The sequence below is a fragment of the Sinocyclocheilus grahami genome, unplaced genomic scaffold (assembly GCF_001515645.1).
Source record: "Sinocyclocheilus grahami isolate Dianchi unplaced genomic scaffold, SAMN03320097.WGS_v1.1 scaffold936.1, whole genome shotgun sequence".
Lineage (NCBI taxonomy): Eukaryota > Metazoa > Chordata > Actinopteri > Cypriniformes > Cyprinidae > Sinocyclocheilus > Sinocyclocheilus grahami.
Window position 1 is genome coordinate 118,489 of NW_015506115.1, and position 13,188 is coordinate 131,676.

The following is a 13,188-nucleotide window of genomic DNA, read 5'->3' on the forward strand; positions in this document are numbered from 1 at the left end:
CCACATTTCATCTGCATGCTCTGAGGCTCACAGAGAATAGCATGGCCATTCCTTTCAACCAAAACAACTAGAGTGTATTTGTGTGTGTGTGTCTCAGTGTTTGTGCATGTTATATGTTTGCCCAGTAGCCTATGTGATGTGGTTATGCATGATTTGGAACCTGGGGAGAGCCTATAAATGATAGGGAGCTTGGAAGGTGGTCATAAGGCAGTGGTTTTCAATCCTGGTCCTGGGGACCCAACCGCACTGCACATTTTGTATGTCTCTCTTATTAAACAATACCCATTTAGATCAGCTCATCAAGAAAGAGATCCATGAACTTAACTGAGTGTGTCAGAAAAGAGAGACATACTATAATAATGTGCAGTGCTGTGGGTCCCCAGGACCAGGATTCAAAACCAAGGTAAGGTACTTGACTTGGCTCATAATTTCCCACATGATAAAGCCACGACCATACAAGCATCAATGATTTCCAAACAATTTCTCCTGATGGGAAAAAAAATGGGCTTGCGAGCTCCTACGACAGCAAAAATCACAATGTGTACACCCAGACTAATAATTAATGTCTGCTAGTCTCTATCAGTAATTGAATTGTGAAATACAACCCTGTAGATTGCCTGTCTCTCCTCATGAGCCTTTTGGTGTGTGGGTCCAGAAAGGCAGTTTGTATGACTGGATACTGCTCCACACAAATCTTTCAACCATGTGAAACAGAGTTCCAGCATGTCCTCACATCCAGAACAACAGAATGGTCTGGCAGGCCTGAAACATAACCCATTGAAATGAATTTGAATCCATTTAGTCTTGCCTGATACGGAAACAAAAAGGCTTAGTTTTTCACCCAGGATATGCTGCTTCACTCTGGAACATGGTCTCCATGATGGATGATCCTGGATAAATAGGTAATATAAAATACAGATTTTCAACAGCAATAATCAGCAAAATTTGAGAGTTCAATTCAGTTCACTGGCATTGTTATAGCACTATATAAATTCCTCATTTATCATTTATTTTAGGCTTAATATTTAGAAATGTGCATTGTGCAATAAAGTACTCCAGTAAGTACTTTATATCAGTAAGTCTCAAGGGAAAATATGTTAATGGATTTGTACTACTTGGTATGAAATAAATTTATTTTAAACATTTTTGTATAGGTTTTTTTTTTCCACCAAGGATAACTATCAAAACCAGAAAACCTGATTCAAGATCTAATCGTTCTGTTAAAACACTAGCATGTTTTCAATCCAACAGAAACACATAGCCAGTCGCACCACAATGACTGTCAATTCTAAAAGATGTTTCAGTTTACCCTGTAATTATTTGGCAATTTTCCCCCCCTTTTCCAAGAGTAATACATAATTCTAAATTGTAAAGGGTCTACTTTTATTTGTGTGCACTCACAATATCAACAAAACGTTGTGCTTCTATAGACCATTTCAAAGACGTAAACAATAACAAAGGCGTTTTTATTTTTTTTAAATAAACGGTTATTGGAATTACCCTTTAAATATGACTGAGGCGCAAACTTACAAAGAAATTTAAAAGTAGTCTTCCGGACGGCTCTAATTGATGCTGCGTGCGTGTACACGAGAGATGGCGGTAAATGCATATCTAGATGCAATTAACTCCTTAATGGAAAGGTTGGGATCATTTGTTCGTACAATGGATGACATGTTTGGTTAAACTGAAGCAAGACAAACAGTCACTTACGTACTTATCAAGGTTTGTCGCCAAGATGTCCGGGGAGGTTTTTAATGGACATATCACTTGCATTGCTGGGTCATGTATATCTACGCAAATATTCGTGAATGCAATTCAATGCTGGTTACCGTGTTTTGCATTAACCTGTATTAGTTTTTTTAAAAGATAAAAGTATAGCCTACATGCAGATTAATAAACGCACACTACATACAGTATATATGTGGGTATGTATGTTTTTTTTTAATGCACATTTACTGTAAACGCTCATACACATACAGAAGTACTGGTCAAAAATGTGGGCACTATTACTATTTTTTATGTTTTTGAAAGAATTCTCCTATGCTCATCAAGCCTGCATTTAATTGATCAAAAATACAGACAAAAACAGTAATATTTAGAAATTTTATTACAATTTAAAATAATGGTTTCCTATTTTAACCCATTTAATCCCACTGGTCACAATAGTGACCGTAAAAAAAGGTTTTCATTTATAAAGCTCTAAAAAAAACTTACTGATTGATGTTTTAGTGCACTTCCTGCAAATATGGGAAAAATAAATGGTGTCAATTAAATATGTGCAGTGTCACATGGTTAGTGCAAATTGTCACATGACCAGAGCAGTTTATTTCTTGTTTGCACCATGAGATGATGGCTGCATCAAAGCTGCAAAATGAAAGGCTAGTAAAGTATGTTAAAGATATGAAAGACTTTTGGTACACATTTTTTAGGGTGTCTAGTATTAATATATGAATTCACATATTCAGTTTTGTTGAGTGTGGTCATAGAATGAGTAAACCCTTTTCCAATTTTTTTTTTTTTAAATTATTGATATTTTAAAGGAATACTATATACGTATATACTATAGTATATATAATACTATATAGGATACCCATCATTTGGATATTTTCATGTCTGAGAAAAAAATTGGGATTAAACAGGTTAATATGCTTTAATATGCTTTTCTGTGATCAAAGCTGTATTTTCAGCATCATTACTCCAGTCTTCAGTGTCACATGATCTTTCAGAAATCATTCTAGTATGCTGATTTATTATCAGTGCTGGAAACTGTGCTGCTTAATATTTTTGAGATAGTTTTAGGATATTTTTTTTTAAGAATAAAAAAAAAAAATAGCATTTATTTAAAATAAAAAAATTTTTTTAACAACATGCACTACTGTTCAAAAGTTTGCGATCAGTTTTTTTTATTATAATATTAATACATTTATTCAGCAAGGATGTTAAATTGATCTAAAAAAAAAGTGACAAAGACATACTGTTAGGAAAGATTTCTATATTTTGAAAAACCCTGCTAGGATTCAATCAATCAATCCTGTATAAAGTATCATAGGTTCCAGAAATATTTTCTTAAGCAGCACAATGGTTTCCAACACTGACAATAACCAAGTATCAAATCAGCACATTAAAATGGTCTCTGAAGGATCATATGACACTTAAGACTGGAGTAAAGGCTGATGAAAATTCAGCCTTGCATCACAGGAATAAATATAAAGAATATTAAAACAGAACTTTTTTTTTTATATATATAAATTGTAATAATATTTCACAATATTACTGATTTGGTCTATTTTTGATCAAATTAATGGAGGCTTGATGAGCATAAGAGACAAAAACATTAAAAATAGTAATGTGTCCAGACATTTGACCAGTACTGCATATAAACAAAAGACATCCTCTCGTTTTCAACTGTTTCCAGCAAATTTATTAATATGTGATCAATATCAAAAGCAGCAGGCTGGCCATGAGCAGCTTTACATTGCATTTCATCCTCAGGTTCTCAAACACATCTGGGTGTTCATAGCGTCACATGTGGTTTGGCACTGCAGGACAACCAGCTGTCCTTCCCGTCTCCCTGTAGCACTCACTGTCTTAGGTGTCTTACATTACAGATGATGGCTTTCCTAAAGACAAAAGTAGAAAAATAATTTAATTTAATGCACAATATTTATAAATACATCAGTACATGTTGGAATTAACATTGGACAAGCATGAGTGATGAAAAATGTTTACCGTTAGCTTTTGTAAACTACTGCAGTTAACCGTTTCACTCTTCAACATTCAAGTTTACAGTATACATTTCTATAACGTGTTACTCACTGCATTTATCTGCTGACAAGATAGCTAGACAACTAATGTGAACTCATATTTAATTATAGCTCACATAACGCTTGGCAATAAAACGGAAATAAAAGCTTGGCCTTTTTCACTAAACAAGAATCAAACCGCTAGGCGGACATGTAAACAGTGACGACAACACAATTTTGCATCATACTTGAAGAGTTAACATAAATAAATACAAATGATCAAATGGGAAAAAAAAAAAAAAAACATTTCCTTACCTGAATGGAAATGTGCTGTAGATCCACGAGCTGCTATTCTGCTTCTCGCTTCACTGCTGCAATCCAGGCGCGTTTCTCAGAAATCTAAACCCTTTAATTTCCGATTATTTATAAATTAATGTTAGTTCCAGGCCAGAGGGAGCACCCAACCACCGAGCAACAAGGATCTAATTTTAATTGACATTTTAAACAGCAGGATTAAATCAATTATCGTAATCCCGCTGTGCATCAAGCACCTGCCACCATTGTTTTGAATGCTCTCAAACACTAACCGGAAACGTCCAAGGAACAAAGACGTCACTTCCTTAAACCACCGAATATCCGTTGAAATGGTCTATAAAATAAAGAAAAAACGCTTTCTGCCATCTTGGGCTTGAACAGGAGCGCTTCACAATGATAAACCTAAACTCAGCGAATTGCCTCACAGACATGATAAAACATCTAGAAAGCTTTAAATTACTACTTTAAAACGAAATCATTCAAATCGAAACTTTCATTATGTAATCCGTAAAGATGCATTTCTCTCTAAAGGCACATCCAATGAGGAGCTAGTCATTTTTTATCACCACAATTGATGGAGGTCTAAAATAGTAAAAGGAAAAGCCTAAAACAGGCCCGATTATAATTTGCGTTTTATTTTATAATTCTGTACAATTAAAAAACAAAACCAACTATAATGGCATGTAAAACGTTGTCCTATAATTGTATACCTACTTATATTTTCTGATTTTTAATGTTGCTCTGTTCTGAATAGCTTAAAGGATTTGCTGCAATGCAATTTTGTCTGATATGTGAATTATTAGCCTATTTTTTTTTTTTTTACCCATGCAGCAAATGATTTAAAAATAGCTTTAAAATTACTTTATTGCATTCTAGATGCTTTTAAAGTACTTTTCACTATAAATTTTACGGGTAGCTTGAATGGAAAACACTGTCATGAATTCATTGTATTCCCATTTGTAAAACAGCCAATAAATTGTTGTAGGCTAACCCAATCTCATGAAAGTGCATATAGCATGATTTTCTGCTTCTATTTGGCATACTATTTCTATGCAGAAATTTACTTTGGCATGCAAAAGACTGATAAATTCATAATGGCATGGCTGGTTCAACTGACAGAAATACGGGACACACAGGTCTATAATAACTGCTGAAATTTGCAGGGCAAATCTCAGGTCAGTCTGAGCGCTCATGGTGCACACAGTGCGTACAGCCGTACACCTGCAGGCGCCACCGATTAGCAACATGAAATCGCTGCCAATGATCAACAACAACAAAAATCCAACACAAATGGTCTTTGTTACCACAAGGGTAAAAATAAAATATAAGTACAATTAAAAAGGCACAGAAGGGAAAAAATCAAAGATGAACAATCCGGCACAAATATTTTCTCCAATCCACTACCTCTCCTTTTCCCTTGTCCCGATTCAACAACCCCTCTCCTCCGCCCTATTTTTCTTTTGTTCCTCCAAGTTGTTCAGCATCAACACTTGACAAAACCAATTCAAAGAGTTTTTTTTTTTTTTACTGTGCATGTCCATGTAATGGAAAGAACTTCAACACCTGACTGGAATCAGCCATTTCTCAACATTTTTAGTAATCTGTTACTTAAATTCTTAGCAGCTCTTTCAATATATTTTAAAATATGTATTAAAGGTTTTTGCTCTGCTTATCGTTGCTGCAGTGGAGGCTTTGTATTATATACAGCAGGGGTGCCCAACCCTGCTCCTGGCGATCGACTGTCCTGCAAAGTTCAGCTCCAACCCTAATCAAACACACCTGAAGCAACTAATTAAGGTCTTCAGGATCACTTAAAAATTAAAGGCAGGTGTGTTTGATTAGAGTTGGAGCTAAACTTTGCAGGACAGTCGATCGCCAGGAGCAGGGTTGGGCACCCCTGATATACAGTTACAAAGTGTTCAGATCACTGTACTGTATTAACTGTTTTGAAAGCAATTACCCGAGTATGGAGCTAATGTGTCAAATCGATACTCCTTCTGCAAATGATAATGGAAGTGAGAGAAAAGTGTTTATTATGTTTGAAATATGGATATTTTTCTTACAAAAACAGATTCTCTACAGAAGGCCTTTATTCACCCCCCCGGAGCAGTGTGAAGCACGTTTTGTGAATGCGTGCTTTATTTGACGACTTGTGGACTGTTCAGCTGCAACACCCGCTGACCGCAATGATAGAGCTTGGAATAGCCAGGATTATTTTTTAATATAACTCTGACTGGATTAGTCTGAAAGAAGAAAGTCATATACACCTAGGATGCGTTGAGGGCGAGTAAACCACAAGCCAATTTTCATTTTTGGGTGAACTTAACCTTTAAGGAACCCGGTAAACACCTTCAATCAGTTACGGTATACATTGGGCCAATTTCCTGGAATAACAGAAATGCAGATAAGAAAAGAGTGGATTACAATTAATGGCATGTATTGTTTGCCATTGTATAAAACAATTCCCAAATCTGAGTATTTAATTATTTTAAATGACCATATGCATTGAAGCATGCCCATAGTGAACAGGCTTCTCTCATGCACTCTTGAATGTGCAATATAGAGCTAGGGCTACTGTAAGGTGAAAGGTAGGAGGTTCACTAAAATATGAAAGTCACATGGACGCCATTGAATGTCATCGTTTACTCACCCTCATGTCATGCCAAACCCACAAGACTTTAGTTCATCAACAAAACACAAAGATCTTTTGAATGAAATCTGACAGATTTCGGTTCCTCCACTGACAGTCCACGCAACTACCACTTTGATGCTTAAATTCATAAAGCGACTGTAAAACTAATCCATATGAATAGAGCAGGTTAGGCCAAATTTTCTAAAGAGACTTAATTGCTTTATATGATAAACAAACTAAACTTGGTCTTTTATTCACAAACACACGCTTAACCATACTTGCTTGATGCATGAGAACAAACTTCACTGGTTCTTGTGGAAGCTCAAACTCCATGTTTAACACAAAAATAAACCTCATTTTTATTTTACCATATCTGATGCGTGTACTAATGAATGTTTGTGAATAAAAGCATAAATTAAATCTGTTCATAAAATTGAGTCTCTTCAGAAAATCTGGACTAAACCGTTAAATTCATATTGGTTTTACAATCTTATGAAATTTTTGAAGCATCAAAGTAGTTGTGTGGACTGTCAATGGAGGAACCGAAATCTCTCAATTTTCATTAAACATCTTCATTTGTGTTTTGAAGATGAATTAAAGTCTTAGGGTTTTGGAACGGAATAAGGGTGATGACGATTTTGATTTTGGGATGAACTAATAACCCTTTAACTATTAGCTGCCATTGTATAGACATCAGCAAAAGAGACTTACTGGTGGTCTTCTTCTGGTCCTGCAAAGTCTTCACATGGGCATGAAATAGCATCCTCCCCAACAGTAGACAGTCTTCACCTAAAGGCAAAATAAACATATGTAATGACAATTACACTGCAAGATTCTATCATATTTAATGTGAATGACTTATTTCTTTAGTGTAAAGCTCATGAAACAAGTTAAATCTGTGTTTGTTGCAAACCACAGAAGACTGCTAGCATCTATTCACTTTAAATTTAACTCATTTTTGTACTGATACTTGCTTCACAGCAGAGGACACAGACTTGTACAAGTATGATCAATGTAACTTACTACTTACAAGAAAAGCTAAAAAAAAAAATTTAAAAAATAAAAGCTGTGCTATCCCTGAGACCAGCACTGACAGTTTCTCCATCTTCGTGATCTGAAAGTTAAAAGACACCTTTGTGGAGTTTCAGAGTGCTCTAATAAAAATGAATGACATGTATATGACTTAGAGCAGAATAAGGCAATCACATTCTTTTAAAAACAGAGACCGAAATAAACAGATCACACAGAACATTTCAATGTGTCTATTGTTCAACAGGTGCAATACACCTCTATGGTGCTTCAGGGTAAGCATTCATTTACAATAATTCAAAAGTATTATTTTATGTACTTCAAACGTATACACAAACACCGTTACTTTAAAATGTATTTGCAGAAGGCTAAATACAGCTGGCTATTTAAGCTTTTACGCTCCCTGTTGTGAATGGGTGGCTGTAGCGTCTTACACCGTGTCTACACCGGACGCGAGCGTTGTGGCAAAACACTATAGAATCCATTATAATCATCAGTGATGCTGGCTACACTGGATGCGGCGCGACACGACAAATCCCCGACAGCAAGCTGCTGCCGCGTTCTATTTATGACATAGCTACAGACACAAAGAACAGTTCAAAATACAGTCGCTTTGTCGCGTCCAGTGTAGACACGGTGTTATACATTTTGGATTCGGTTAAAAGCAAGCATAAAACTCACCTTTGAATTTCCTTCTTTCTCCGTCTGATAATTGGAGTCAAGCCTCGCTTTAGCTTATGAAGTTCCTCCGACGATAAAGAAGCCGAGGTCCTGGTTGTGCTGGCGCTGTAGACCGGCGCAGCGGCGCACTGCTTCCCGCTCTCTGCGGTTTAAAAATTCCGTTAACGGCTGCTGCGACTTCGGCCAGTCAAGTCTTGTGTTGCTATGCCTGATAGTTAATCGTAGATATTTAAAAAATAAAAAAGTTACAATTGGCAGTGTTGAGCAAACGCTATGTTGTATATGTAGTCGCGATCATTTACTACTAATCAATTAATTGCATTTTTTTTAAATGTAATGTTATACAAATGGCTAAAACCATTGACCGCATATCTCCATTAACTAATTTAAGCCATTAATTTCACGTTGAGTAGAATAGATGAAACATTTACATTTTAAATTTGAGAGCTTAATATAAACATATTGTCATAACTCACCTTTAAATCTCGTCGTCTTCAAGATTAAAATTTACAATCCATTCTCAAAGAGCTTTTCTGTTGATAAAAGGGCAAAAGTAGTCTGCTTCCCGCTCTCTGTTCTGTTTGAAAATTCTGTAACGGCCGCAGCGATTTCGACCAATCAGAGTCTTGTTGCTATGCCTAATAGTTAAAACAGCAGCCAATCATGAATGAAACAGTAAATGTGTACCTTTGACTGAGAACTTTTATGTACCTTTATTTCAGTTGTGCCTTCAAAGGTGCCCAACAGTATCATCAGAGGTCTTTACTGTACCATTAAAGGTACAGTTATTGAAAAGGTACAAAACTGTTCTTTGAGGAACATTATTTGTACCATCGTGTACCATTTTTCTGAGAGTGTATCAACACAACTAATAGTAGACAAAGAACCAGGGGAGAACGCAGGACTTCAGTACTAGGAGACAAATAAGATAATTAATAAACACAGGTGGAACCAAATTAACTAATCAGGACAACTCAGGAAAACTAGGTCAAAGAGGAGACTCAAAATACGCAGACATGTGACAGTTACAGGGCATAGACGCTGCAGTATGTTAATTTTCTTGTATAACATCTGGTTGGAGTTTTTTCCTTTTTGATGAGTATTTGATGACTACCAAATACTATAGATAACAGAGATAGAGAAACAAAGTTAAAAGATATGTGGCTTTCTTACATTTTGCTACAATTTGACTATTAGAGCTACTGTAACACAATGTTAACAGTGAGTTATAATGAAGACAAACCAAACCAAAAGGAGTTACTTTCATATGATTAGGGAACTGGTTTCAGCATTGGCATGTTCACTATTGTGTGAAGAAATAGGATATTTCATAGATCTAAATATCTAATGCAAATTTGACTTTGTATGAATGCCATGGATATTTGGGGACTTTACATACTGGCTTAACTTCCTCAGGTTTGGTCTCACCGGGCCACACCAAGACAATTTCCCTGCTGTAGCATTATGTTAATAGGTTATAATAAGTGTTATGTACAGTTTTATGTATATGTTTTGAATAGTTGAAAATAATAAAAGCATGTTATCAGCAAATTAAGTTTTTCATTAGCATGTTGACTTTGTATTATGGGCACTTTCCCAAACTGGTTTACCCTAACTGTTACCTAGCTAGACCTGGTTTAACCACATGCTTGTGCAGAGTTAAAGCTGTGTTCCAGTCTGATGACATGCAATGCTTAATTAAAATGTATACTCTGCATTTTAATGAACTTACAGCTTTAAATTAAGGATTTGATTAAATAAAATGTAAACTTTGGTCGTTTTTTCCATTTCATTTCTCCATTCTTTTGTCCTGTTCCTTAATGATCAACTCTAATTTACATAGAGACCAATGACATAACAAAAGAACTCTGCTCTTATTGGCTAGAAGCGCTTACTTCTCCAAACCGGTTTGTGTTAGTAATATGTATGCTACTGGTTTCTGCTGGTGGTTTAATGGATTGGGGAATTATCTTGCAACCCTGAATGCAGGTTTGGTTTTAGATATTGAGGTGCAGTAGAGTATTAACATTTTTCATGACCATCTTTCCATTTTGCAGCCCTTAAACAGTCTGTTTTTTCCCCTGCTACCTTTAATAAATACCTAAATGCTGTAAATTTAATTCACCCATCCGTCAGCCTCTTTGCAAAGTCTCCATTATGTTGTGATCACAAAACAATCCACGCTGAAATGTGATGCACAAACTGTTAAGATCAGACTAAATCTTTTAAGGGCCTATAGCTGCTCTTTACTAAATGTGGCATGCCTGCTTGTTGCCATGACTTATATTTGGGTCAGTGGTCTGTTTACACTTGAGATTTAATTAGACAGCCTCCCTTCCCTTTTTGATTTTTCATAATTCATAATTCAATTTATCTGCTTTAATTTTGGTAAAACCACTCTGACAGGCAAATCTGGCATATATTGTTGCATAGTTAGGGATTTGAAGTGGCACAAATCTGCACTATTTATAGATATCATTAATATTTTTGTATAACCTACACTTTCAGATACACTTATTATCTTTTTCCATGAAGGCCCTTTCAAAGAGTCTTGTCTTAAAAAAAAAGGCTTCCAGTCTTCACCAACTTAAATCTACCTAGATACTGGTGACATCTAAATTCTCTCCTCTCACTGATAGATCAGTAGCAGAGTACTTCTTCAAACTGGTTTGAGGATTATGTTTCACATGAACAATGCTACCAGTGAAACTGAAAAATGCAGAACAGTTTGTTAGTTTTCCCTTAAAAAATGTATTTTTTATTTTTTTTTATATTTATTTTTATTTTATTTTATGGAACTGTGGTTTGACAGTACTTTTAATAAGTCCAAATTAGACACAAAAAATTCTTTTTTTTCAGTAAAATGTAGATAGTGACGTTGTTAATACAGAATTAGAAGAAAATTCAAGTTCATATGGTTTAACAAAGTATCAATTATATGATGTATCTTATTAGAGCCAAGTAAAGACTTTATTTTGAACGTAAAACTTTTACTTATTTGTGAAGGAACTTTACATGTGTGGTGAGACTGTTTACAATCAGTAAAAAGTGCTTTTGTTTTTAATATGACATATTGTTTAGACATAACTGAATAATGTTCAGATTTCAGTTTGCCTAGAGACTCAATATGTAATAAAATGTCTCTCTCGTAATTGGATGGCTTTGGACAGTGGTTTAGAAAAAACGTGCTAGAACAGGTTTATGGTTCTGGTTTTGTTTGCCATGCCAAGCTTCTGAAACTAAACATAGGGAGAGTTTATTGTCAGCATTCTGTGGGAAATGTCAGCATTTACTTTCTGATGAGTGAGAACCAGATACACAAGACCACAGACAGAGTATCAAATATATAGCCTATATATTAAAGTTAATAAAAAAAAATGTAAAATGAAATTAAAATTTCCCATGTAAATTATAAGCCTGAATAAAAAGCCTTTTTTCTTTCTTTTTTTTTTTATAAACATGAAGACCATCAAACATTATACAATGGATGTGTAATGCTTATCAATGTTACACTGGGCTGTGACTAAATACTATGAATAACAGAATAAGGTATATCTTCATCAAAATGACAGTAACTTTCACATCTTTCTTATAACCACGTGACTTCTGTATGAGGAAGTATCACAAACCTAAATAATTGTTTTAGGTTTGGCTTCATGACAGCCATGGAGCTCTGGGGACTTTCCAAAAATGGGTTAGCATGATTGTACTGATAACATAATGAAACAGGCTCTTTTGCAGGAATGCTGCAGCATCAAGTAAACAATGATTTGCCAATCTAACCAAAAATTCCCTATATTTTCAAAATAACAGTTTTGATGAGCAATTGTGCCATAAAACAGGACATTTTAGTCTGAAATTTGACAAGGTTATGTAAATCTTTCACATCAAACCTTTAATTCAAATATCATCTATCTATAAAAACAGAATGACTTCAATACAAACTACTAGACTGCAATCTTAATCTATCCATTCTTATTCTCTGGGTCGCAGGGATGTTCTAGCATACAGTATCTCAGCATCTCAGAACAACGGCAGGGAAATCTCCTGAATGGATAGCAGTAGGCTACATCACAGGGTTTAGACTGCCATCTTGTAGTTGTTGATATTTCAGATACCCAAGATCAGACCCTTTCTATTTTTAAGTATTGTGATATTTACTGTTAGGAAAATACTGTCACCTAGAGGTTATAAATACAAATTACAAGCTCTTGACTCAAATACATTAAAGTCACCATTAAATCAAAATTGACATTTTTTATGGAGTATTGCAGTAGTTTAAAAAAAAATTTTTAATAAATTATTTATCCATGCTTATCATTATTATTATTATTATTTTTTTCAAAATTCAAATTAATTCAATCTTTAATCTAAATAACTCTCCCTCACTCTTGCAGTGACAAATCTTTTCTGAGGACAGCATGTCACTCACATGAGATCACAGCAATTGCAAACCAGAGCCATAGAGAGAGTTGCATCAACTCTGTTCACTCCAATGAATGGACTGTTTTTCTACTGCAATGGCGGCTCGTGTATGGAGCTTAAAATATGACAAAACTATTTGAATTTGAATTGTGTAAATTTGAGTTAACATTTCATTTAACAAAATGTAATATTATGTGGCATTTAACATCATTCTGAATTAGATTGTTTTTTAAACTTGAATATTGAAAATTTGAAATTTAACACAACTGAATTTTTTTATAGACATGTATTTTCAAACAGCAGATTTTTTGTTCTGAATATTTAGACTGCAAATATCCCGTCTTTTTAAAAATACAGCTTCAA

At 34.8% G+C, this 13,188-nt stretch overlaps 1 long non-coding RNA gene across 2 annotated transcripts; it reads right to left on the minus strand.

Moving 5' to 3' along the window:
- Positions 1 to 6,373: 6,373 nt before the first annotated feature.
- LOC107564455 (uncharacterized) lies at positions 6,374 to 9,258 on the minus strand. Of its 2 annotated transcripts, XR_001606234.1 has the most exons (5): positions 9,112 to 9,258; positions 8,877 to 9,038; positions 8,401 to 8,608; positions 7,402 to 7,479; positions 6,374 to 6,442 (listed from the first exon to the last, which is right to left on the minus strand). It is a non-coding gene; the product is annotated as an uncharacterized lncRNA (long non-coding RNA). The 2 variants fall into 2 exon arrangements; XR_001606233.1 differs by lacking the exon at positions 9,112 to 9,258 and having other exon boundaries at positions 8,877 to 9,077.
- Positions 9,259 to 13,188: the final 3,930 nt, after the last annotated feature.